The sequence below is a fragment of the Dromiciops gliroides genome, chromosome 1 (assembly GCF_019393635.1).
Source record: "Dromiciops gliroides isolate mDroGli1 chromosome 1, mDroGli1.pri, whole genome shotgun sequence".
Classification (NCBI taxonomy): Eukaryota; Metazoa; Chordata; class Mammalia; order Microbiotheria; family Microbiotheriidae; genus Dromiciops; species Dromiciops gliroides.
The window spans coordinates 608,968,993-608,994,976 of NC_057861.1; the positions used below are offsets into that span (position 1 = coordinate 608,968,993).

At 37.4% G+C, this 25,984-nt stretch overlaps 1 long non-coding RNA gene across 1 annotated transcript in view; it reads right to left on the reverse strand.

Annotated features, from left to right (window-relative positions):
* Positions 1–261: 261 nt before the first annotated feature.
* LOC122738193 overlaps positions 262–25,984 on the reverse strand; it is a 99,601-nt gene continuing 73,878 nt past the window's right edge. Inside the window, exons 2-4 of the long non-coding RNA XR_006354632.1 lie at positions 17,787–17,892; positions 16,162–16,213; positions 262–636 (exon numbers count right to left, since the gene is read on the reverse strand). This is a non-coding gene — a long non-coding RNA (uncharacterized LOC122738193). The remainder of the gene's footprint in view (positions 637–16,161; positions 16,214–17,786; positions 17,893–25,984) is intronic.

Consider the following 25,984-nt stretch of genomic DNA (forward strand, 5'->3'; position numbering starts at 1 on the left):
TATGTACACACAATTATGTTATATGTGTATGTGTGTAAATATTTATGTGCGTACATACAAGCAGACATATGTACATACATGCACACATGCATTCATGCACACATACACATATAGACATAGCCTTCAGTGATTTCAAGTCACCAGGGCCTATGAAATATATAACAATATATTGAAACAATGGGGAAATATGATTATAGTTGAATTATCTTCAATGTGATTTTCTTTATCAAGTAACAATTTATTACCTAATGTTTACTGATATAATTAAAGAGGATGACGGAATACGTCTTGTGTTAACATTCTACCATTTTTAAACATATGTTTCCAATTCTGTAAGAAGCATTTAAACACCGAAGAAAATAAGTAAATCACAAATCACTCCTTTAGTTGTTTTCTTCAGCTTCAGGATGATGTGAAACAGTGAATGAAAGAGAAGTCACCTGACTTGCTGATTATTTAATCAGTCTGAGAAGCGATGCTATTTGTTACATGACATGAAGAGCCAAGGGAAATGGAGCAGATGGTCAGGAGTCAGGTCTCTGTCGACTTGTGATTTCATTCTGACATCTTCAGGTCCATTAGGGAAGAGGACCTTTTCTTATTCACCTTTGCATTCCCTTGTGACCTAAAATAGGGCTTTGAAAAAGATAGCATTCAGTTAATTCACTTCCATTCTGAAATATTGACCAGTGTAAGATACATGATGTTCAAATGCAAATACCAAAAAATTACCAAACCCATATCAATTATTTTTATCTTATAATTTGCAATTATATAAGACCCATGCTTTTACTTTATCTGATTAAAAGAGAAAACTGAGCATTATCTGTGTACTGCTATTTATTTCATGTGCAAAGGTCCCAGAGCTACTCCACAACCAAAAGAGAAACCACTAACCCTTGATGACTTCCCTCAACAATGAAAGACAACCACCTATGGAGAGAAATGTAGCAGCTGCTCAATAGTACAGAGCCAAATTAAATGGTAGTTTAAGAGAGAAAGTGGAGGGTGAGAATATCCACACTTGAAATGGCAGTCGAAATTAAATAGGTATATTATGATTAGTGAAGCTATGTGAAACTTTTCAATCTCATTCCCAAAATAGTCTTATAACATTTTGCTCTTTTGTCCCTATCCTCTTGGATTAAGTTTTGATATCATTGGATGATCCATCAATCAATAGTACTGGCTAAAAAGTTCAATAATTGCCTAAAAATAGATTAATTTAAAATTAAAACTTAATCGTCACATGGTATCAATCAAAGGCTATAGTAAATACCAAAGCGTGTCTAGTATATGCTGTCTTCTAAGTTATATCACTGGAATTATTAGAATATCAACAGGGTCTTATCCTTTTCCCTTGTAGAATAGTTTCTAAAAAAGTAAGGGTTGGGGCAGCTAGATAGCACATGGGGCAGCTAGATAGTGCAGTGGATAGAGCACTGGCCCTGGAGTCAGGAGTACCTGAGTTCAAATCCGGCCTCAGACACTTAACACTTACTAGCTGTGTGAACCTGGGCAAGTCACTTAACCCCAATTGCCTCACTAAAAAAAAAAAAAAAGTAAGGGTTATTCAAGTGTTCATGAACTCTGAAATAACAAGTTCACTTTAATCACAATTTCCAATACATATTATATTGAATTAATACTGAAACTAGATAGGAAAGAAAATGTCTTCTCTGGAATTTAAGGGATGTGTTCACACTAAATTAGGAGGGAGGAGAAAACTTCTTGAATTTAATTTTCTCCAAACCCAAAACCTTATTATCAATCAATTTGATATGTGTGCTTAAAATATAGATATTTATATAGACATGGGTGGTATGGACCTGTGATTTCATTGTCATAGGGAATTCTTCATAAGGAAAATCCCTCCACCAATAGAGATTTTAAACTTTTCTAAAATTTATAGTCTAAGAATTTTTTTTTTTCTGTAAGCACTTAGAGATTACATGACTTGGCCATGGTCATATAGCCCACATATAAGAGAGGTAAGACTTGTACTGAAGTTCCTTCTTGATTCAAATGCTGCCTTTGTAGGCACTATGCCATATACATTCTCTCTCTCTCTGTTGTTCTCTCTCTCTCTCTCTCTCTCTCTCTCTCTCTCTCTCTCTCTGTTGTTCTCTCTCTCTCTCTCCTTATTCTGTTTTTCAATATTAATCAATAAGCATTAAGTGCCTATTGTATATATATGTATACACATAGAGGTATGTATGTGTATATATGTCTGTCTATCCATCCATCTATCTATCTATATCTATCTATCTATCTATCTATCTATCTATCTATCTATCTATCTATCTATCTATCTATCTATCTATCATAGTTCTAAGAGCAAGTGCAAAGATCCCATTGGTGTGGATATAAATAGGTTGTAACATATAGCTTGTCAAGTGAAAGAGTGAGAAGGAAGATGAAAAGATACTCATCTATTTGTTTTCTTGTCACATAACTTTTCAGCTTCTTTCTTGCTCATGTATTTTACTACAAAAATTGTATGCTACTACTTATTTCCACCTACATTGTATCTTTCCAAATTTCTTTGGGGATACTTGTAATTTTCATCCTTCTGAGATTATGATGTTCTATGATATTTGAACTAGTATCGTTGCTAGTAGACAATGTTAGTGGTAGAGGCATGGGCTGGTAATGAAGATTTGAGATCATTATAATATAAGGTAATCCAACCGAGTCTTTCCTTCACAGCTCCATCTCTGACTTTTCCTGTATAACCCTACAGCTCAACACAGTGCCTGGCATATGATAAGCACAAAATAAATGCTTATTGCTTGATCATTACTGCACAAACACAAAATGCAAAGTTGGATAAAGATCAGAGTGCCAATAGGTAATTAATGGATCTAAGAACTATGTTATTCTAAAAATTCTTTGCCTCCTTTTCTACCTTTACTTTCTTCACTACCATGACTGAAGAAGGGGGCTACATAAGTTTGAAAGTCATTCCATACCTTTGACTATTTACAGGGACCAAAAGTTTTTGCTTGATGGTTAGACTTCTGACAACAAACGTTTCCTTATGTATCCAGGCCTGTTCTGGGAAAGCATTCTCTGTCACTGGGACCATACTGAAAGTCCTTCTACCTGGTTTGAACCTACCATTGCTTCCTTATACCTTACCGACAAATCTTTCACAAGCCTAGCTGCTCTTCTCTACCACAATGAGGTATCACTATGAAATTTTATTGAAGAAAAATGGTTATAATAATGAGAAAGGAGGCATAGCAAAATAGCCTACTTTAACCCTGTGGGTATTGATTCTTTACCCAGTGAATATCAACATCAGTGATATTCACATGTAGGCTAGCTCAATGAAATCAAACTCCCTTAAATAAATATAAAAACATTGAATTTTTTCTTTTATTTGTTAACTTTTTTCTTTTTTGTTCTTTTGCTTCTTTTTCCTTTATTAATTTGCTTTCTTTTTTTTTAAATGAAATCAACTGCTCACTAAAAACCAGTGAGCATAATATCATCATTTAGAGCTGGCCAGAACCTCAAAATCTTCCTTGTTCTATCCTCTCATTTTATAAATGAGAAAAATGAGGCCCAAATAAACAGTAAATGATGGAGGATAGGGGAGTATGATTTAAACTTACTAGATCCTCTACATTGGATCCTCAGAGTAAGAGTGTTTTCTACTATTACTACTACTACTACTACTCTGCTGCTGCTGCTATTGCTACCACCACCACCACCATCTAAAATGTATATAGTAGTTGCCATGTGCAAGGCACAATTATTATCTCATTTTATCCTCATAGTAATCATGGAAGGGAGGTGCTATTATTAGCTATATTTCATATATGAAGAAACTGAGGCAAACAGAGGTTAAGTGATTTGCCCAGAGTCAGTACAGATCTGAACTCAGCTTTTCCTGACTCCAGGCTCAGTGCTCTATCTAACTACATAGTTGCCCCATTTTAATGGTTATTTTAAAAAATTACCTGATTTTGTAAACTTTTGAATGCATTAAATTTACAAATACTCAACTTAGCAAATTTTAATTGTGCTTTAATGATGTATGACTTGATTACAATGATCCAAAATTTGCTTTTGAATTCTACATTGTGTATGTACTTTGCAAAATTGGTTGCAAAATAGAGGTTAGATTAAATCAGGGTATTTAGTTTTTACCTCTAGAGAATAAGATGATAACTATAAAGTCATAGAAGAGCTGAAAGCAACCCTGTACAAAGACCTGATTTAATACATGAGGAACCCAAGACTTGGAAAAGAGCAGTTGTTTGCCCAATATCACCCCACAACTAGCTTCAAGAATCCTAGCTGGAACAGGAACTCAAGTTGCTTAAATCCTATCCTAAATACATTTGCATCACACCCTTCCTGGCATGGCACAGAGTCTATCATGGTGACAATGTGAGTTTTCAGATTATTTTTTAATATTTGTATTTCAGTGTAAAAATAAGGACCTCATTAAATAGAGTTTTGGGAAGATTATACATGAGCTTGTGTTTTGTTCTATTTTGTTTTGAGGTAGAATATCGGGTAAAAAGCTCGATGTTGGAAGAAAAAGAGTCAGAGCAGTGTGTTTTAGTCTAGAAAATATTTTCAAGTTGACATTTTTAAGGAGTGCCTTGTGAATTTCAATTCAGTTTCTTGGAAAAACCTTTCTACTAAATAAAGAGGAATGCCTTTTGTTCCTTGAGGACACTACATCAAGATGTTTCACTGACTTTAGGCAAATAAAAATCAGAAGGTAAGGAAGGAAGGAAGGAAGGAAGGAAGGAAGGAAGGAAGGAAGGAAGGAAGGAAGGAAGGAAGGAAGGAAGGAAGGAAGGAAGGAAGGAAGGAAGGAAGGAAGGAAGGAAGGAAGGAAGGAAGGAAGGAAAGAGAAAAAGAGAGAAAGTAAATTATGGCAACTCTTTCTCCAGGCATCAGGAACAGTAATTCTCTATATTTGTAACATCTGTTTTTGTTGCAGTAAACAAGGAGCAAACATTTAACAGATTAAGCTCAGTGTTTTACCCACTGAGTTACTCATACTCTCAGGACTCCATATGACAGTTGCTTATTTCAGTCAGCAGTACTATTGTTCCTAAATGTTCTATTTATTTCTAATTCATTTAGGGAGATAATTTTTGACCTATTGGATGGATGCAGTATTAGTTGAGGTAACTTTGCTTTCAAAAAAATCACTTTAATTTTCCAAAGATCTCTAAGAATATTTAGTTATTGATGTTTCCCCACCCCCTACTCTTTGAAATGGGGGTGGGGTGGGATTGGTTTTTTGTTTGCTTTTGTTGTTGTCGTTGTTGTTTGTGTGTGTGTGTGTGTGTGTGTGTGTGTGTGTGTGTTGGGGGATGGGGGTCTCTTGGTCTTATGCATATGATCTTCTATATGAATTCTGTCCTGTGCCTTATGCTTATTAAATCTTGTGCTTCTTTCTAACCAAGAAACATCCCTGCTGAGCTCTTGCAAAAAGAAGCTGCCTGACACTGTATCCCTATACTATTCAGCTATTCCCTTGGGGTTCTCTGAACCAAACTTTGGCAGCTATTCTCTGACATGACAAAAATAAGACATGCTTCCTTCCTTGAACCTGTACTATACACCATTCAGTATGTGGGAGGTAGTCCATACCACCCTGTCACCAGTATCCATCTGAGCATGCTCAGGGGGAACATTGGCAGCCTTCTATGGAAAGATCTCTTAGAGTCTGATTGACAATATCCATGCAGTAGATCAGCCTAATAGCAAACACACATGGTTCTTGCTTATGCCTCCCTGCACTCTGATAATAGGCAATGACAGGCTCTGGATCACAAGGGTTGCACCCAGCAGGGATAATTTTCTACTATATGTGGCATGACTTTGCCTAGGGTCATATAATATATCTTACTGAACATTCATCTTCTCCTTTATGCCACGCAAACTTGAGGCTGTCACTTTCTGGAACAATACACTCTGTGACTTGCATTTGGCCATGACAGAGGCAAAGCAGATGCTGCCAGTTATAGATTGAAAATTGTGCCTTTGGTTCCCTGACCAGTGCAAAATTGGATCTTTCCTTTTTGCTTCATGTTTAACCAAGGTGAGCCAGTCTAATGTGGGCCTGCCAACACACAGGACTATGGGGATAACAGGCATTTGCTTTTGCTGCCTTGAATGCTTTCCAACAATCTAGGGAAATTCACATCGTCATTGTCATCATTTTGAACATCTATAGCACTCTGGAGTTTCCAAGGGTTTTGCAGTCATTGATAGTGAATCCAATTTACATAAATGCGCCATATACTCAGATTAATTTCTCCCCAGGATTGTAAAGGAGGACTTCAATTTAACCCAGAATGTAAACCCCAGTGTGCCCATCTCTGTAGCAAAAACCCTCCCACATACTTCCCACATAGTGAGGACAAGTTTCAGATCCAAAATCAAGAACACCAAAGTGAATAGTGGAACCTGCATTATATGCCAAGCTTTCATGATACTTAGTTTGCATTTAAAGGACCAACCCTATACTGAGCCAAGGGGAGTGAACAAAAACACATAAGGGGGAAAATCATTTTAGGGTAAAAAAAACTACTCTTTTTCAAAGATGCTAAAGGAAATAATAGCATAGTTGTCATAAACAGGTATAAAATTTGACCCATAGTTCACCACCTTTTGCCAAGAAATTTTAATACCAGGTTTCAAAGCAATTTGTAGATAGATATGCATATCATGAGATTATGTATTTCGAGGCATAAAAGCTCTTAGAGGTAATTGGGTGCAATGGAAAAAGTCCTGACTGTAGTCAAAGGACCTGATTTCAAATTCTGCCTCTCTAGTTCATTACTTTTATGACCTTGACAAAGACACCTCTTTTGGCTTCAGTTTTGTCAACTGTAATAAAGTGTGGAGAGGTGGAATCCAGATGACCTTTAAAGGTTCCTAAATCTAGTATTCCATCCAATTCACTCATTATGCAGAAAAATTAGGCCCTGAAAACTTAAGCGACTTTCAGGTTTACACACATAGTAAGTTATAATACTTGGGATTTGAAACAAAGTACTTTGACTATAAATCAAACACTCTTTCTTCCACACCAGGTTGCCTTTGAGGTCCTTTCTACTTAGGAAGCTGCTGGAGCTTGGCTCCAACTGGCTCATAAGAGCCAATTGAGAAATTTTCAATATGAGCATTTATATATCACTAATCAGCAAATACTCTAAATCAGGGCTTAACTTATTTTGTTGATTGCCTAGACTTAAGAAAGTCTGGTAATACAAATTAAATTTAAACCTGTATTTTATAAGCATTTTTTTTCAGAAAGCCTTTTATTAAACATTTGCTAACACATCCCTGTTCTCTGTATCTGATAACTATGGGCCTAATGTCTACAAATTGCTATGTGCTTTTGGGATGAAATCTTGGATATAAGGTTGGTGAATTAAAGTCCAGAACTGCATGTAAAGTGAATAAATAGAAGCATTTGAACCCAGGTCCTTGAATTCTAAATCTAGCAGTAATTCCACCCTAACATATTGCCACAGTTCTTCAACTTTCTAGGATAAGTCCTGTTTTCCCTTTTAAATAATAAGGAAGTTAGCTCTACATTATATGTATGAATTATATGTGTGTGTATAATATATGTATATATATATAATTGTATATGTTATTTATTTAAAATTAAAACATTTGCCGGAGAACAATTTTCTAGAGGCTATCTTAAGGCCATAGGAATGACCACAGCACTGGTGACCTAGGATTTTAACTCATCCTGTATCAGCATAGGCCAAAGACATTGTTTTTACTATTTCTCCAATAAGAACAACAGGTAAGTAAGCTTGTGCTTATATAGGTTCAGTCATAAAGTGATAAGGTAATATTTCCAGGGTTAGGGGAGCTATTCAAAGATAATCCAAGACCATTGAGTCCCTCTGCTTCACTCCTGGACCACATATTTCTTAATTTACAAGTCCAGATGATGCTTATTATCTAAAATGTTGAGAGCACAGGAATTCTACCTAGACCCTGGGTGTGAAGGATTTTCTCTCCAGCACTTCTTAGATGGTCCTCTTTGACAACAGCTGAGTACTTATTTACTTGCTTAATAATGTCAGGTCTAGGGCAGCTGAATAGGCAATAAATCATCCTGCCATTGATTGGGCTATGAAACAGACATATCTTTCCATTAGGTATTCATTTGCCATTCTTAGTCATTCTTTTATAGATGTAAGTTTCTCTGCCTTTTGGTTAGATGAACTAAAAGGAAAAACTTAGTCTAAGTTTCACCCAGAGTCAGAGGTTATGTTTACATGGTAACAAAACAATCTGTTGAACCACTGAAAAAAATTATTCAATGTGTTTCTTTTCTCAAAAATCTAATTTGATTTTTTTCTTACCTATTCTATTGTCTGTTTGGTGCCATGAAGATGTAGAGTTAGGATGGCTATCACCTAGTCCTGCCAAAATCAGGAAATACATGGAGTTGACAGGGAGTTAGGTCCAGGTATGGAGAGAGTTGAAGGGATCAATAGTTGATCACATGGAGGTCTGTGACTGTGCTCTCAGAGAATGACTATGTCTATATGACCTCTACTCCCCACTCCCCCCAAGCCCTACCCCCAAAAGATTGAAAAATAGATGGACTTATGTTTTGGAGCCTCAATAAACAAATCATATTGACTGAAAAGTTGTTCCAACTGATTATACAGAAATTTATCTGAATTATAGAGTATTTTCTGTTATCTTCTCTACTCCATTAGCATGAATAATCTAAAATTGGCTAGAGCACTCTTTACTCTTTAATCTTGGTTTTCAAAAAGGTCTATGTCTATGTTGGAAAAAATGAAAAAAGTTTCATAGACTTTCTTTCTAATCTTTCCTTTTTATTTAAGATGGGTAAGAGCTTCCTTCATTTCATTTTCCAGTTTTGCTTATTTTTCTTCCAGAGCAATAATTTGCAATCTATTGGATTACAGATGATATGATGACTTAGTATAAAGCAGACACCCCCATCTCCAATATGGGAACTGTCATATAATACTCCCAGCATGTTTCCATAGTTGGAATCATGGACTCTGCAAAAGACTCCCAACTGAATTGGCAATAAAATGAGAATGGGAAGCTAGAATTAGTTTTTAGTTATTTGTGGTTTGAGATTTCCTTTCGTAACCTGAAGAAAAAAAGTACATAAATTTCAGTAGAGAAGGAGAACCAATAAGGCCAACAGCTTCTATTTCTCTTTCTCAACCTCTGTATCTCTAATTTCCATCCTGTCCCTCTCTCCATCCCTTCCTTCTTTTCTAGCTCCCTTCTTTCTTGTCAAAGGATTTCAGCATTTGCTTGGAAGATTTTAGAATTGTGGCAGTCTGGATACTAGTATTGATGGATTGTTCAATTGTCCTAGGAGTACAGCTCTGAACCATATAACTTTTGTATCTCACTTGTAGGATTTGCATCAAAGTCATTTTAAAAATTCAGACCTTTTTACAGCTATACGATTCTTTGTCAATTAATCCATCAATAAATATTTATTAAGCACCTACTATGTACTGGATACTGTGCTAAGTGTTTTCTTAATGCAAGAAGCAAACTAAAGCAGTGGAGAGGTAGGCCTAGATGTGGGAGATGCTGTGCTGTTGGTGGTAGAAGACTCCCCTCCTCCCACCTTGAGCTACTGTCAAGTTACATATTTAAGCCCTGGTAGCCAATAACATCACTCTTACTTGATCCCTTTGATCTTGGAAACTGGCTTGATAATACACTATTGTAGGGTGAGGGAGACAGAGGTCTGGGAAGGCCTGACCTGGTGAGAATCCAAGAACTCACAATGGTGCTCTCCCTTTGTCTGTGTTGTACTCTGCTATATACTTCGTCACTGGGGAAGGCTGTACAAGACAAGTCCTGTGTATACTACTCTCCTGTTCCTCCCCCAATATCCTCTTTACCCAAGTTTGTTCCTAGAACCTTGGCTAAGCAGCTTAGGATTTCAGATTCAGAAAACCACCTAAAAGGAACTGTGATGAATCATGTCACAAGGTCTATGAGAATAGTGTCTTTGACAATTCCTCCTAAACCATTTGCTTTTCCTTTAGGAATGTCTGTGCCAATGAAGACCTTGGCATTCCAAGCCTTATCTAATAATTTTGGTGCCCAGGGTGAGCAGCTGTGCTCAAAGCAAACCAGCATGCATTCAAATGCATTTTGCAATTCATGAAATGAAAATAATACAAGAAGTAATTAATACAAATTGGTTGAGTGGGAAAGGAAATTAGTTATTATAGTAACTCTATTTTGTGCCACCTAAATTTTGGTTCCCTGAGGCAAAGACTTGATTACCCCACCCAGGTTGAAACTTGGTCGACATTATTACTGTAATTGTTATTTTTATTAAGTGCTTTGTTATAAAATCACTGGTCATACCCTATTTAATTGCACTGCTTAATTTCATTAACCTTTTATTATTGAACTAAAGGATGACCTGCTAAGAAAATGGAATGTTGGTGAACAGAGCTATAATAGTCATATAAGTCAAGACATTAAAAAATTAGAGCATTCATTACCTTACTAGACTTCCTTGTTTGCTTTGGAGGATACAATAGTGTTTTTGAAATTTAATGCCAGTAATGATTATGCCTTCATATATTCCTAGAATATTATAAGCTTGTAATCAATCTTCTCATTATTTTTAGGTAATTCTCCCACCAGACTGGTTTGTTGGGTTTTTTTTCTTTTCTTTTCTTTGGCCTACTTATTTGGTGACTCTTTGTTATAGGTTTCTTTTAATTTCAGTAAGCAGGAGTGTGCTAGTAAATATTTATCAATCAGCTCTTGGATGGGGGCAGGGTAAAAATGTATACACAAGACCTTTTTAAATTTAATTTCTATTGCTGCTGTTTTCTCCATCACCTTCTTATGTCCAGACAATCAAAACAATGAATTAAGCCCTGATTTGTATCATTTACCAATTTCTAAGAAATGAATGCTCATAGTGAAATTTAACATTCGGTTCTTTGGAACTGATTTGAACTGGTTCCAGCATAGAACTGACTGTAAGTCTTTTTTTAGGTCTGTTCTGCTGCTGTAGCTATTTTTCAGGAAAAGCATGGCTCATCTTAACATTAAAACCTAGGCATTGTTTTTCCTTCTACTTGCACATGTTGTTGAACAGATGTGAGACAATGGTTCCATAGAGCTTTACCAGGAGTCCAAAGATCCAAGCTCAGTGCAATGCTAAACTACCCTGCACAGATGGTGGGTAGTTCTTTAGCATCCAAAAGGATGTCAACCTTGCCATTATTGCTTTAGGAACTTGGCGTATGCTTAAGGATAAACTGGTAACTAGTAAAACACAAGAAAATGTGGAAAGAGAAAACATTTTGTATGTGGAAACATTCCCGTTGTTGTTGTTGAGTGATTTTAGTCGTGTTTGACTCTCTGTAACCCCATTGGGGTTTTCTTGGCAAATATACTGGAGTGGTTTGCATTTCCTTCTCCAGCTTGTTTTACAGATTAGGAAACTGAGGCAAACAGGGTTAAATTACTTACCCAGGGTCACACAGCTATTAAGTGTCAAGTGTCTACTCAGGTATTCCTGAATCCAGGGCCAGTTCTTTATCCACTGTGCCACCCAGTTGCCCCCATGAACGAAGGTCTTCCTGACTCCAGAGTTGGTGCTCTCTATTCACTGCACCACTTATCCATTGCCATTATACATGTTATTTTTGATACCTCTATTTCACTGCCAGTTAAGAAATGTCCAATGGTCTAAGGAGCAATTTTTACTCTTCCTGTCCTGTATCATTTAAATGTGTATGATATATTTTACCTAAAATTGAAATACATCTATTTTTTAATTGTCTTCTTTTTAAAAACCAGTGCAGAAGAGAAGAAAGAATGTCATGCTATAAGTACACCTTACAGTGAAGCAGTGTCCAAATAGCAGGGAATACATTAAAAAAGAAGAAAAGAAACAGGAACAGACTTAGAGAAAAATCAAACAGTCTGGGCCACATCTGAAAGAATGCCTAGATAGCCTTTAGAATAAAACCTTGTGGTCTTGGGTGTGGAGAAAGATTGTAATAAAGAATATAAACCATGTCAGTTGCTGTGGGCACATGAAGGGAAATGAGTAGGGATCATTCTTGTGACTTAATGCAGCTGGGAACAAAAACCTAAAGAGTGGTATGTTGAAGTGGATATTGTCAGTGTTAAAAAAAAAAAAAACACAAGAGGGGAACTTTCAGGAAGATCAGCTATAGGACAACATCAAGAGGAGCTTAAAAAAATTCAAGCTGTCCAAAAATGGAATATTCAACTTCCTTGCTTATGTGTATGTGTGTGTGTATTTCCAGTTAGAGGTTGGACTGAAATGATATTATAGGAAGTACTTCAAAAGAACTATATAGGAGGCTGGATTAGATCATAGGATCATTTGTCTAGGACTGGAGGCAAGTTTAGTGTACTTCTAGGACATTCCATGTCATTTTAGTGATAAGGACACTGAGGCCTAGGGATGCCCATGGTCACTGTGAGGAAATAAATAGCAGAGTCAAGATTTGAACCCATTTCTATTGATTTCAAGGGAGAGTTTCCCTTGAGACACAGTGTCTCCCACACCTAAAGTTCCTTCTAATTCTAAATTTAAGGATTTGATGTATATCTCTAAATCCCATAATCATCAAATAGATTCCAAATTCATTTTTTATAATTTTTAGAACTTTTTTATTAATATATTTTATTTTCCCCCAACTGCATTGTTTTAACATGTGTGTGTTTTTTTTAAAGTTTTGTATTCCAAATTCTATGCCTCCCTCCCCCCTGCCTTTCCCCTTTCCTGAGGTATAGGTTATACATGTGCAATCACGTAAAACATTTTGTAAGACTTTTGACATCTAATGTGATTGAGTCAGAAGATACTTTTCAAAGTATATGCATGCCCTGTGAGTGCATACTTCTCAAAGAATACCCCTAGGAACCCTGTTTCCCACCTGCATAGATAATCTTGTTGAGGTTAAGAATACATGCCCATCTATGAAGAAAAATATTTATTAATGCTGAGGATATTCTGAGACGTTTGAAAGTATCCAACCCCCTCCAGGGTCATGGTCATCTATTTTCACAATACTTAGTTTTGCGAACCACATCCTGACATTAAACAGGGGTGTTTAATATCCTCCTTGAAAAATGGGCCAAGAAGCAAAGACCTGAGCATGTCTGCAGCATGAACTTGGATGGCTTGCAATTCAAAGTTGGCTGAAGCTTGCGCCCTCTAACTGCTTTGCCAGCAGTCCAGCAGTTAAAAGGCTTGATTTCCTGTCTGTTCATCTGTAGTTGTGTTTATGTCTCTCACTTAAGCAGTTTTCAACACACTTCTGTGGTTCTTTTGATATACTGAACATGCAGGTGTATCTACGACTGTGCCAGGAACTGTGTCCAGAACTGATCTTCATTGCTAAAACAGTCATCTTTGAAAATTAGATTTCCAGCACATGCCACATTTACTCTAATGTAGGCCATTTCCCCCCTCAGAGAGACATGTCAAATTATTTCCTTCCCACTTTGCCATGTGGCACCCACTGTAAAAAGAACACTGGATTTGGGATTGAACAACCTGAATTTAAATTTTGTTCCCTGCTACTTTCTATCTGTATGACCTTGGGTATGTTATTTCTTTTTTGGGGGAACCAAGTTTCTTAATTTGTGAAATGTGAGGGTTGCCCTGGATAATGGTTAAGATCAATTTAGGCTCTATGTTCTGTGAGTTGATGCCACACCTATTACTGAAAATTGACAAAGTACCAATAATTAAAATTCTATCCCTTTCAACAAGAATCACCCACTACCTATTTTCTTTAAGAGAAGGAAGAAAGTCAAAATAAAGAAGGGGAGATGACTCTCTACCATGAGACCTTGCCTTCCTTAAAAGATTCAAAACAAAGTAAAATTACTCTAAGAACAAGAATTGAGGAGAAGAGAAGAAATAGGTGGTGAGAGAAATTCTTAGCAGCTCAGACTGTTTATTTAACCTCTTCTATAATCCATGTTGTGAAACCTCTACAATTACCCATTGGAAACCCATGTGTTATATAATGAACTTCTGGAAAAATGCCCAAGACACATATGGTTTTTACAAAGGCCTTATACCAACATTAATCAAATGAAGGGTAAGTTAGAAAAATGATCAGCATAAACTCTAATGGGAAACATACATGTGTGTGCATGTATATATTTTCTCCTAGGAAGCTCTTTAATTGAATATATAAAAAAAGAAAAAAGGGAAAAATCATGTAACATTCAGCCACCACATCAACCACTGAGATACCAAGTTTACATTTCTTCATAGAGTTGTGAGCTATTGCTCTGTCTGTGTAGCCCAGAAGGTAAACAAATTCTAAAACACTTGCAGGTATCAACCAGAGTATACCTGAGAGGAAAGAAAGCCTGAATTCTCCTTTCTAAACCCCTCTATGTCTCCTATATATCAGCCCCCCCTCCCATGGTCTATTTTTCAAAGGCAACATAAACAAGGCCCCTGTTTATCCCAGGGGGTTAATTTGGTTAGACTTTGATGCATCACATTGTGACTGGTGTTAATATTTTACTCCCAAAGCCAGATCATCTTTTATCTTTTATTTATAGTGATCTTCATATTCATTTCTCAACTGAGGCAGATACTGCAGGGAGAACTGGCGTTGATCTCTAATTTTTTTTCCAGTCCCTTTTTGTAATGCATACTTTTTGACCCTTAAGAAATAGCACAAACAGAGATTTTGAGTTTTTTTTTTTAACACACACACAGAGTTTAGAATTGGATATTCTTTATAATATTTGGAGCTGGTATCAACCTTTGTCACCCAGCCAAAGATCTGGCCACAAAAAAGAAAATTATCTAAATCATAATACAATATAATCATATTTATCTTCAGAAAAGAAGAAGCTTTTGCTGTGTGATTCCCATGGGCTAAAGTACTTTGACTATTAAAAGATGAGAAGGAACTTAACAGAGGATCAGTGGACATATGGGAAGGAAAATTAAATGTCCTTTGCCAAGTACAAATGAATCCATGGGTAGTATTCAAGAGTCAAGTCCAATAGATACATAATTGCTTTTTAAGGAATCAGAATCTCATCTCATAGTCCCAGAACAGTAATCAAAAGGAATTGCAAATCAATGTACATATAGTACCTGGTTGTCTGGCAACAACTATTACCTATTTTTTCATGTTGCTGGCTGCCAATGGAGATTGGCTGGCAAAGAGGAGGACCAACAGTGGTTAGAATTTTTATTTTTGGTGAGGCAATTGGGTGTTAAGTGACTTGCCCAGGGTCACACAGCTAGTACTTGTTAAGTGTCTGAAGCCAGATTTGAATTCAGGTCCTCCTGACTCCATGGCCACTGCGCCACCCAGCTGCCCCCAGAAATTCTTGAGGAAAGAGAAGCATTGAGGTAGAGTGATGACATAAATACTTAGTTTAGAGGCAGTTCTGAAAATGGGAGCTGGGGGACAACCTAAAAGTGTTCAGAGATTTGACTCAACCTTGCACATATCATATGTTAAGCACCTAAAATTCATTTCTCTTTCTTCTTCTTCTTCATAACTATAACCCTCTTTTACTCTCCTGAAATAACAGAATTGTTCTCCTTCCTTCAGAAGCCCAGGCATCTCCTCAGCCTACCTTGCTTTCCTTCTTCTTCTTCTTCTTCTTCTTCTTCTTCTTCTTCTTCTTCTTCTTCTTCTTCTTCTTCTTCTTCTTCTTCTTCTTCTTCTTCTTCTTCTTCTTCTTTTTTGGTGAGGCAATTGGGGTTAAATGACTTGCCCAGGGTCACATAGCTAGTAAGTGTCAAGTGTCTGAGGTCAGATTTTAACTCAAGTCCCCTTGAATCCAGGGCCCGGTGCTCTATCCACTATGCCACCTAGCTGCCTCCTTTTCTTTCTATTTCTAATTCCCTTGAGGTCAAGATGTAGAACTCTTGTAGGTCATCCAGAATGAGAACTGCCTCCACTGGTCTATTATTAGGTATTAATAGATCTTCAAGTGAGGAGTTCAAGTTAAGGACACCCATAATCTTTTACCATTCCTGGCATGGTTAATAATGATGGTACTAATAAGCATCATCATCACCCCCACCATCATCATAATAACTAGCATTTCCATAGTATGTTAAGGTTTGCAAAACTCTTTACATACCTTACCTCATTTGATCCTTACAACAAACCTGGAAGATCGATGATATGGTTACCTAAGGAGGAAATGAAAGCTATGAAAAATCAAGTGATTTTTGGAAGGATCACACTTATCTTTTGCATCACCTACTTGGTCTAGAAGAGCATGACATGGAAATCAGTCTGGTGTTGGTATTAGAAGACCTAGGTTCAAACTCATTTCTGTCCCTTACAATTGTTGTGTTTTTGGACAAGTCACTTAGTCTCTTTAGGTTTCAATTTCCTCATCTGTAAAATGGGGATTAAAAAAACAAAAAACAAAAACCTTTCCATGACTGACACAGTAGTTACTGTGAGGACCACATTAGATAATATACATAGTTTTGTAACCAGAAAGTAATATATCAGTATGAAATATTATTATTTTGAATTCATGACTAAGGTAAAAGAAAATTGCAAATGATTTATTTTTTTCTAAAGACCTTGACATGGGGTAGGGGATAGAGGGAAAGGGGACAATGTTGCTCAGCCCCCACCCCACCCAATACACACACCTTTACTTCTAGTCTATTCTGTGGAGACCCTCTACCTTTATAGACTGATTTCTATCTCAACCTGAAACTTACAAAGGTAGTGGCTGCCCTCATAGGGTTAAATTGCTTAGATTTTGGCTTAGATTCCTTCAGCACATTGTGTCCAGCCTTAATATTTTACACTGTAAGCCATATCATCTTTTATCTTTTATTTATAGTGATCCTCATATTAATTTCTCAATAGCAGCTGGCGCAGCAGGAGGGACAAGTCATTGATCTTCCAATTTATCCGCTACTCCTACATATCCTGAGGTCGAAGCAGCCTGGAGAGATTGATGGAGCTCTGGCCCCCATCCAGCCGCTCTGTGTTTCTCATGCATGAAAATCAACAACAGCAAACTGAAATTTGACAATTGGCAGCAATATCAGCCACCTTTGTAATAAATATAACACAACCCTCTTTAATAATTGAATGGGGTGCCTGGTATTCCATAATGAAAATGCACCCATGTGAGAGTCTGCTGGTAGGCCTTTGGATTAGCTGGGGCGAGAGGCGTGTGTGTGTGTGTGTGTGTGTGTGTGCACGTGCATGCTCAAGTGCATGCGTATGTGTGTGTGCTTGTATGTTCATGTGCTTATGTATATGAATGTATGTGTGTGTTTGGGATTTTTACAAAACCTAGCAATGGTTCCAGTAGGACCTCTCATTTTCCTGACTGTCCAATAATTCACAGAGCTAAGTTTCATGACCTTTATTTTGTTATCTGTCCAGGCTGGGATTATTTTTTAATGCTCTACTTGAAAAATTATCTCAAAGTCATATTTTCAGCAAACCATATACAAAGTGTTTTCCTCTTAACTTCCCTCATTCGAATCAAAGACGTGCTTGTGAGTTGTACCTTAAACTTAGAATTATTCATAAGTCCTCATAAGACATGAATTGATTTCTTAAAAGTAGGTCTTTCATGCCCTTCCTTGTTAAATTGGTCCTAGGTAAACAATAGCAACCAAAAGCCATTGCTGCTGTGTGAGTTGGTTTGCATCATAAACAGTGGTTGCGTGCTAAAAAGGTTAAGCCTTACCCTCCCAGCTCTTTTTCCCTGCCACCCTTTCCTACCTGTGTTCAGGTATTCAGGTGCCCATGTTCAGCCTCATTTGATCATCAGGCTTGTGTTTTGTCTCCATTAAAACTCTCCAGCTGCAACTCTGTTCTGTTTTATAGTCTGTGGTTGAGAAACAAATGTTAAGTGCCTGAGCACAGTTTCCCCTCAAACCACACATATGATACTGTGGTGGCAAGAAACCAAAAAGAAGAAAAAAACCCACAGGTACAGCTGAGGATGAATTACAAGAGAGCCAAGCTGCCCCATTACCACCCTGTGAAAAGATTCCATTCAGACTGTTATTACTCAGCATGCATACTATAGACATTCACATTATCTCTGCATTTTGGGGAGGGGAGAGTGACTAATAATGCCCTCTGGAGATGAGCTGCTATGTCAGGCTGTTTAAGAATGTTGAATACAGAACTGCTGAGATCATATTTACTTCTGATAAAAGTTTTATGTGAATTTTTAATCACACAGGGGGGTTGCAGCAATGTTAGGTTTCCTTTCACTTTATTTTTCAAATAAGGCATTTATTTTCCTTCCCTCTTTCCCTCTCCCCCATCTGAAAAGCAAAACAAAATCTTTGTCACAAATACATATAGTCAAGCAAAACAAATTTCCATATTGATTGTATCTGAAAATACATGTCTCATTTTGTACCCTAAGTCCATCATCTCTCTGTCAGAAGGTGGGTAGTATACTTTATCATCAGTCCTCTGCAATTGTGGATGGTCTTTGCCTTGATCAGAATTCTTGCATCTTTCAAAGTTGTTAATCCTTACAGTGTTGTTGTTATTGTAAAAATTATTTTGTTTCTGCTCACTTTACTTTGCCTTGAGTCATTCAACTCTTCCAGGTATTTTTATACCAATGCCTTGCATCACTTTTTTTCTTTCTTTCCTTCCCTCTTTCTTCCTTTTTCTTTTTCTTTCTTTCTTTCTTTCTTTCTTTCTTTCTTTCTTTCTTTCTTTCTTTCTTTCTTTCTTTCTTTCTTTCTTTCTTTCTTTCTCTCTCTCTCTCTCTCTCTCTCTCTCTCTCTCTCTCTCTCTCTCTCTCTCTCTCTCTTTCTTTTTCTTTCCTTCTTTCATTTTTTGAGGCAATTGGGGTTAAGTGACTTGCCCAGGATCACACAGCTAGTGTTTGAGGCTAGATTTGTACTCAGGTCCTCCTGACTTCAAGGGCAGTGCTCTATCCACTGGTAGTGCCACTTATGGGCCCCTCTTGCATAATTTCTTAAAGAGCCTTATCACAATCAAATCCAAATCACACATGACCCTTCTCTGACAAACTGAGAAGCTGAAATAATCTCTTTAAACTTTGAAACAATCAGAGCATGATTATATTGCACACCCCCATATGTAACTCTTTTCTAACACACTCCACATTTATATTTCTTTTGTTTATCAATAAGTAGCTAACACTTTCCAGGAGAAAGTTATGGCTTTTGAATCATGCTTACAGTTACGTATACAATTTCAGGGCAAATGTTTCTTTTGGATTTTGTTTAAGTAAGACTTTATATTTATTTGTTAGCATATTAAAGTATTGACTGGAGGAGAATTACTTATTTTAAAATGACTAGATTCATGAAATTCAAACACACTCATCATAGGCCCATAGACTTCTTGACGATAACTTGAGTGTGTAATGTTAACTGTGTAGCACATTGGTAAGCATCAGTAACTGTAATAATCCAGGCAGCTGAGATGAACTATTCATAGAATCATAGATGTAGAGTTGTAAGAAACTTCTGAGGGCATCTTAGCAAACATTTCACAGATAAGGAAATTGTGCATTAGGAAAATTGAATGTCAAAGACAGGATTCAAAGCCAGATCTTTTGACAATTGAGCCAGTGCTCTTCCTACAGTCTAGCCCTGCTTCGTTTACTTAGTCCCAAAGTCCTACAAGTTCAAATGCTTTTAAGCTCTGCAAAGCAATTATTCCAAATTTCAAATTTCCTTCAACAAATGTTGCGTAAGAAGGTACTATGTGCAAAGTACTATGCTTAACACTGGAACAAACAGGAAAAGCAGTACAAGGCAGTATTTGTTCTCTAAGACTCTAGTAGTTGGGATGAAACTTGAGGGAAAATAACTACAATATAAATTAAGATTTTCATGAATAAAGCACTTGTATTAATTTCCTATTCTATGCCAGGCAATATGCCAGGCCATTGGGGATCCAGAAATAAATACAAAAGGAGGACCTAGCCTCATGGATCTTATTTTTTTAGAGGGTGGGATCAGTAAGATATGATTACATCAATTGCATAGAAAAAGTCAAGTTGGGTGTTATTAGAGTTTCAAGAAGGGAGCATCATTTTTAGTTAATTGAATTATGAAAAAATAACTAATGATAATTGTAACCCAGGCATTTAGCACAGTGTATTTCAGAGGGGTTGAGCATGGCTGGATACATCAGAGCAGGGAAAGGTGGGGAACAGAGCTCCCAAAAATTATTGCTGACTCCTTTCCTTCCCAGCTATAAACCTGGTTGCTTCCTGTCCTTGTTGCCTCTGCTCCATCATACCCATGACCAAAAACAAAATGGAAAAATAGTCTTTGCTCCCTCAAGAAGCTGAAATTTTACTAGAAGGTCAAAATATCTAAGCCAATTAATATGAATGTAATTTGAGGAGGAAATAGTGAGAACTAACAAACAAGTGAATGACCAAAAAAAAAAAATCCTGTAATTAATGGCACATGAGGTGAGATTTGAGGGGAACAAGGATTCTAAGAGATAAAGATGAGGGAAGGATGTAATCCAGGCATACTGAGGTAGTAAAGTTCAAGAAACAACAAGTTTAACTGGAACATTAAGGGTATGAAGAAGGGTAATTTATCTGGAAAAGTAGCTTAGAATCAGATTGTGAAGAGCTTTAAATCCAAAGTGAGGAGCTTGAATTGTATGTAAGTGGAAATAGGGAGCCAGTAAAAGTTTTGAGCTTGAGTATGACATGATTGTGTCAAAATGTGTAGTACAAGCAAGAGGACCAATGACATTAGGAGGGTGATGTCTTGACTTGCAAATTAATTGGATTGAAGTGAGGCAGGGCTGTGCAAAGTCACAAGCCTCACTCTCTCCTCCCGAGTCATGAGAGACCATTGGCAATACATAGGTCAGAAAGACTGGAGATGGCCCCAGATGCAGTGAGAGATCTTGACCTTTTAAATGAAGGTCTTTCCGAGGTCTCAGTTTGTCTGAGGCAATACCCATTCAGAGATTGAAGATTAGGTAATAATTGAGACAAAAAATGGCCTCTTCCGCTTTCACAAAAAATCCATCTAGGATTTTCAGACCCTCAGAGTTTCTAACCAGAACAGAAACAATTGCTATTTATACTCTCCTAAGCTCAAAATAATAGGAGGGGATAGAAAGGACTGAATTTGGGAGATACTAGTGAAGTAATTGAAGGGTTCTTAACTTGTGACTTGTGTTGGTTCTTCATTGTTAGCTCCCCTGGTTCAAGTCTCCTGGGTCCCTGTCTCTATCCTGATTTTCTTCTGGGTTATGGCAACGTTAGTCCTGACTCATAGTGGTTAGTAATTAATCCCTCCTTTCCATCTACAGGGTGGCAGGGTATGACAGCATTCTCCATCCCTGTACTACTGTGTATTTTTTTTTTAAGCTGACCAGTTGTAAAATCGCATATTTTACCATTTGCACTATTAGTGCCTACAGATTATGACTCAGCCACCAGTTTGATAGAAAAAGGAAGTTGTTTCTAAGATTGTATCTCAAAGATTCAAAATGTTTTCTCACATTTGCTTAATGGGAAGCTAAATTTCTGAAAGGAAAAGACTGATTGATATTTGAATTATTTTAGATAAATATCTCCCCCGCAGAGGTAGCCTGTAGCTTTTCTGCTAACTTCAAAGTTGAAATATAATACTTCACTTATTATCCCCAGAGATAAAATTATGGTTTCAGAGGTAGCTACAGTGCAACATGACTATTTGTGTACCAGTGGGGGTAGAGGTAGGAAGTCCCACACACAGGCAAATGATTGACCACTGTGCAACCCAATGCTTGGTAAAGAGGCCATTAGTCTTCTCATGATTAATGATTTCTCTCTGAACTTTAGCAATTCTACCAAGTGAAGGTTGCAATTCTCACCATCAGCTTGTCCTCCCATCTAAATGAGTGTCTGCATATTCTTGGTATGCTACTCCTCAGGAATCTACCAATTAACAGTTTCATAATTTCTAGGCTTCATATGCCATGATGGGTCTGTGATTTAAAGGCTTCTTCCTTTCTCTCAACAAGAAGCAGAGAAGGCAGCAGAACTAAAGACAAATGTATCCACAGTAGGACAAGAAGGTCTTCTCACCACACTAGTCTCAGTCAGTGAGAAAATTCTGTTAGAAAAAAATGACAGTGAGCAATCAAAATATCAGAAGAGCAGATGAAAATGTCCTAAAGATGACTGAACAGATGCAACAGATGCACCACTGGTGAAAGAATGATAACCTCCTGTGCACTTAATTGTCTTGGATGTTAATTTTCTGTCTTCATTAAAAATAATTCTAATATTACCAATCACACAAATGCAAAATAGGCAAAATGGAAAGTAAGCAGAACTGAGGAGTGAAGTAAGAAACAAATATCAGTCTGAATTTTAATGTACAACACTAAACTAGAGATTGTTTTAAAATGCTTAAGTATTCTTCACAGGAGAAAGAAAAATGTCAAAATAAAGAATATAAAGGCAGAGCAGTGAGAAAGTATTTATCACCATTGAGAATATTAATAAAACCTGCTGACTTCTCTACTTATTCAGGAGTACAAAACTTAGTCTCTTTTACCACAAATGAAAAGTTATATGCCAAAACATCTTAAAATTATCCATGACCCTGCTAGACAGAAGGGATCAGGTGACCTGGTATTCTTATTATTGTAAAGAAGAGTCTTGATGGAGCAAAGTAATCTGTTCACTCCACCCCATTTAAAGTAATTGATGCCTCGGGGCAGCTGGGTGGCACAGTGGATAGAGCCCTGGAGTCAGGAGGACCTGATTTCAAATCCGGCCTCAGACACTTAACACTTACTAGATGTGTGACCCTGGGCAAGTCACTTAACCCCAGTTGCCTCACCAAAAAAAAAAAACCAATAAAGTAAGTGATGCCTTAACAAGATAACAGTCTCAATCAACCAATCAATTAACCAAAGACCCATAGATTTTCCTAACACCCAGGTCCAGTCATGTCACTCCCATATTTAATAAATGACAATGGCTGGGGCAGCTACGTGGTACAGTGGATAGAGCACCAGCCCTGGAATCAGGAGTACCTAAATTCAAATCCAGCCTCAGATGCTTGACACTTACTAGCTGTGTGACCCTGGGCAAATCACTTAACCCCAATTGCCTCACCAAAAAAAAAAACCCAAAAAAACACCCATGGCTCCCTATGACCTCCAGAATCAAATCCAAAATATTCTCTTTGTCATTCAAAGCCCTGAATAATCCATCCCTCTCTTACCTTTCCAGTCTTTTTACATTTTATTCCCTGCTATATACTCTTCCATCCAGCAACACCGGCCTCTTGAATGTTCCACAAATAAAACACTGCATCCCTTGGCTCCAGACATGTTCTCTGCCTGTCTACCTTCTCTGGACTACTCTCCCTCATCAACTCTACCTATTGACTTCTCTGACTTCTCTTAAGTCCCAAATAAAATCCCTTCTTTTACAAGAAGTCCTGTTATTTCTGGGAAAGCTAGGAGCTATGGTGGATAAAGAGGCAGGCCTGGAGTCAGAAATACCTGAATGCAAATGTGGCCTCAGACACTTGCTAGCTGTGTGATTCTGGCCAAGTCACTTAACCCTATTAGCCTCAGTTTCCTCATCTGTAAAATAAGTTGAAGTAGGCAAACGAATCCAGTATTTTTGCCGAGAAAACCCAAATTGGGGTCACAAAAATTCAAATGTGACAGAACAACTGCAACTTAATTGTAAAGCCTTATCTCTGTTAATTATTTCCTGTTTATCTTGTCAATAACTTGCTTTGTATATATTTGTTTGTATGTTTGTCTCCCCTATAGATTGTAAGCCCCTTGAGGAAAGGGATTGTCTTTTGCCTTTTTTATCCCCATCTTTTAGCACATTGTCTGGCACATAGCAGGTACTTAACATTAATTAATTGATTAACTAGATATGAAAAGTACTTGATTAATTAGAGTAACCTTGAATAGGAATCATGCTGAGTGATTGAGCAAATGGGGTTGCTCTCTAGGATCTTCTATAAAGTATCAAGTTCTACCTGAAAGATTTGGAGTCAAACACAGATCTGGCAGCAATCTTGAGGAGAAGGAATGGCTTGGGGAAGGTGGCAGGAGGGAGAACTCAGTTTCTACTTTCCACCTTGGCCAGAGAAAGACCTTGTGAGCTCTGTACAACCTGGAGAAAATCGAACTACCTGTCTTGCTATCAGCATCCTAGCATCACCCACCAAGACAGCAGCAAAGGACTGCAGTAATTGTCATGGGAGGTAAGAACAGTTTGGATGTCATGGGGGAAAAAAAGACTTAGGGCTCCACAAGGAAAACAGCAGAAATATGATACAAAGGGATACTTCATGAGTACCCAAGGAAGGTGAAAAACTGATTTTCAGTCTAGGGGTTGAATTACCCCTTTGTCACATGTCCTCTCTAAGTTTGAGTCCACTTTTCCTTGAATTCTGTATTTGCTGGTGGGATAGTGTATCACAGACTTTTGGGAAGATATTTTGTACCAATTGATCTTGATACCCCACTTTATTTAACACTCCTTCATTAAAAGATGAGTCAGACTAACTACATAATATCAACTAATAATATTAGAGATAATACACCTGTCAGTCAGTAAACATTTATTAAGCTACTGTTATGTGCCCAGCACTAAGTATAGTGCTGGGAATACAAAAAGAGAAAAATGACGGTCCCTGCCCTCAAGGAGGTCTGTGATAGGTAGCAGCAGAAAGACAATCCTCAACCCCTAAGGGCTACCCTTAGATCCCTGAGGAGGCCTAGTAGTGATGATTTGGGAACCTGACTTATCAGTGTGAGTGTGAGTTAGATTAGTCACCTTAGAACAGTTACAGAATTATAGAATCTCAGTGATAGAAGGGACCTCAAAGGTCATTTAGTCCAACCATTATCTGAAAAATAAATTACCATAGCTCATAGTGGAGTTGTTTCTAAGGTAAGATGACCTGGTTTTGAATCTAAATTCTAATATTTACTGTCTGTGGGATTTGGATTAAATTACAACCTCTCTGAGACACATTTTTTTTCATTTGCATAGTGAGAACATTAGATCCGTGATTTCGAAGGTCCCTTCAAACTCTATTAATATGTGGCCCAGGGCTCTATACCCCTGTCCCAAGTTCTGGACTCACATGGACAAGGCCTAATTTCAGAGGCTAATCTAAAAATACCACATGTTCTTCTTTTTTTTTTTTTAATATACTACGTGTTCTTTGACTCCTACTCACCCTGCCCCTGCAATTTTCTATGTATAACAGGATACCTAGCTCCTTTTTAAGCACTTGAGGTAACATATTCATATTGGGTAGGGGCTGTCTTTCTTTCATCCCACATTAAAAAAAAAAGAAGAAAAAAAAAAGACTCATAGGAGCATATGCAGAAAATAAAATACTTACAATGATATTCCTTAGGACGAAACGAAACTTGGAAATGAGGCAAGACCCCTGATATATCAGTGAAATTCTTCATTTCCACAGCATCCTACACAGTCCATTCAATATTTGTAGTTTTACCCTATGGTTTGAATTCTGCCAAAAAGAAAACATATTTTGGAACTATTGGACAGATAATGTCCTTCCCCATGGAATTGCATTAAGAATAGTAGTGGGAAGCAAGTATATGTCTTTTGTTTCCCCATGTTGTGGTTTTTGTCCCTTACTTATCTGACAGATGTAGGGGAACTGCATGATTGAGCCTCTCCCCTCTCCAAAAGTCATGCTGTTCAGGGATTCCTCTTTTCCCTCACAAAAGTCAAATCTCTATACTGTCAAACTTAGAACGAAACTCAAGGGAACTCTCAAGGAAGACGCTGACCAAGAAATATCTCTTTTCTGCTCAAGGGCTAGATTATGGCATTATGCTACCTAGACCCTATCCCTGCCCTTTACAAAGGGATTTGTGGTTCAGGAAGATCATCCATGAGCTCCCCTCTCAGGACTTGTGGACAAGGAAATATCTTC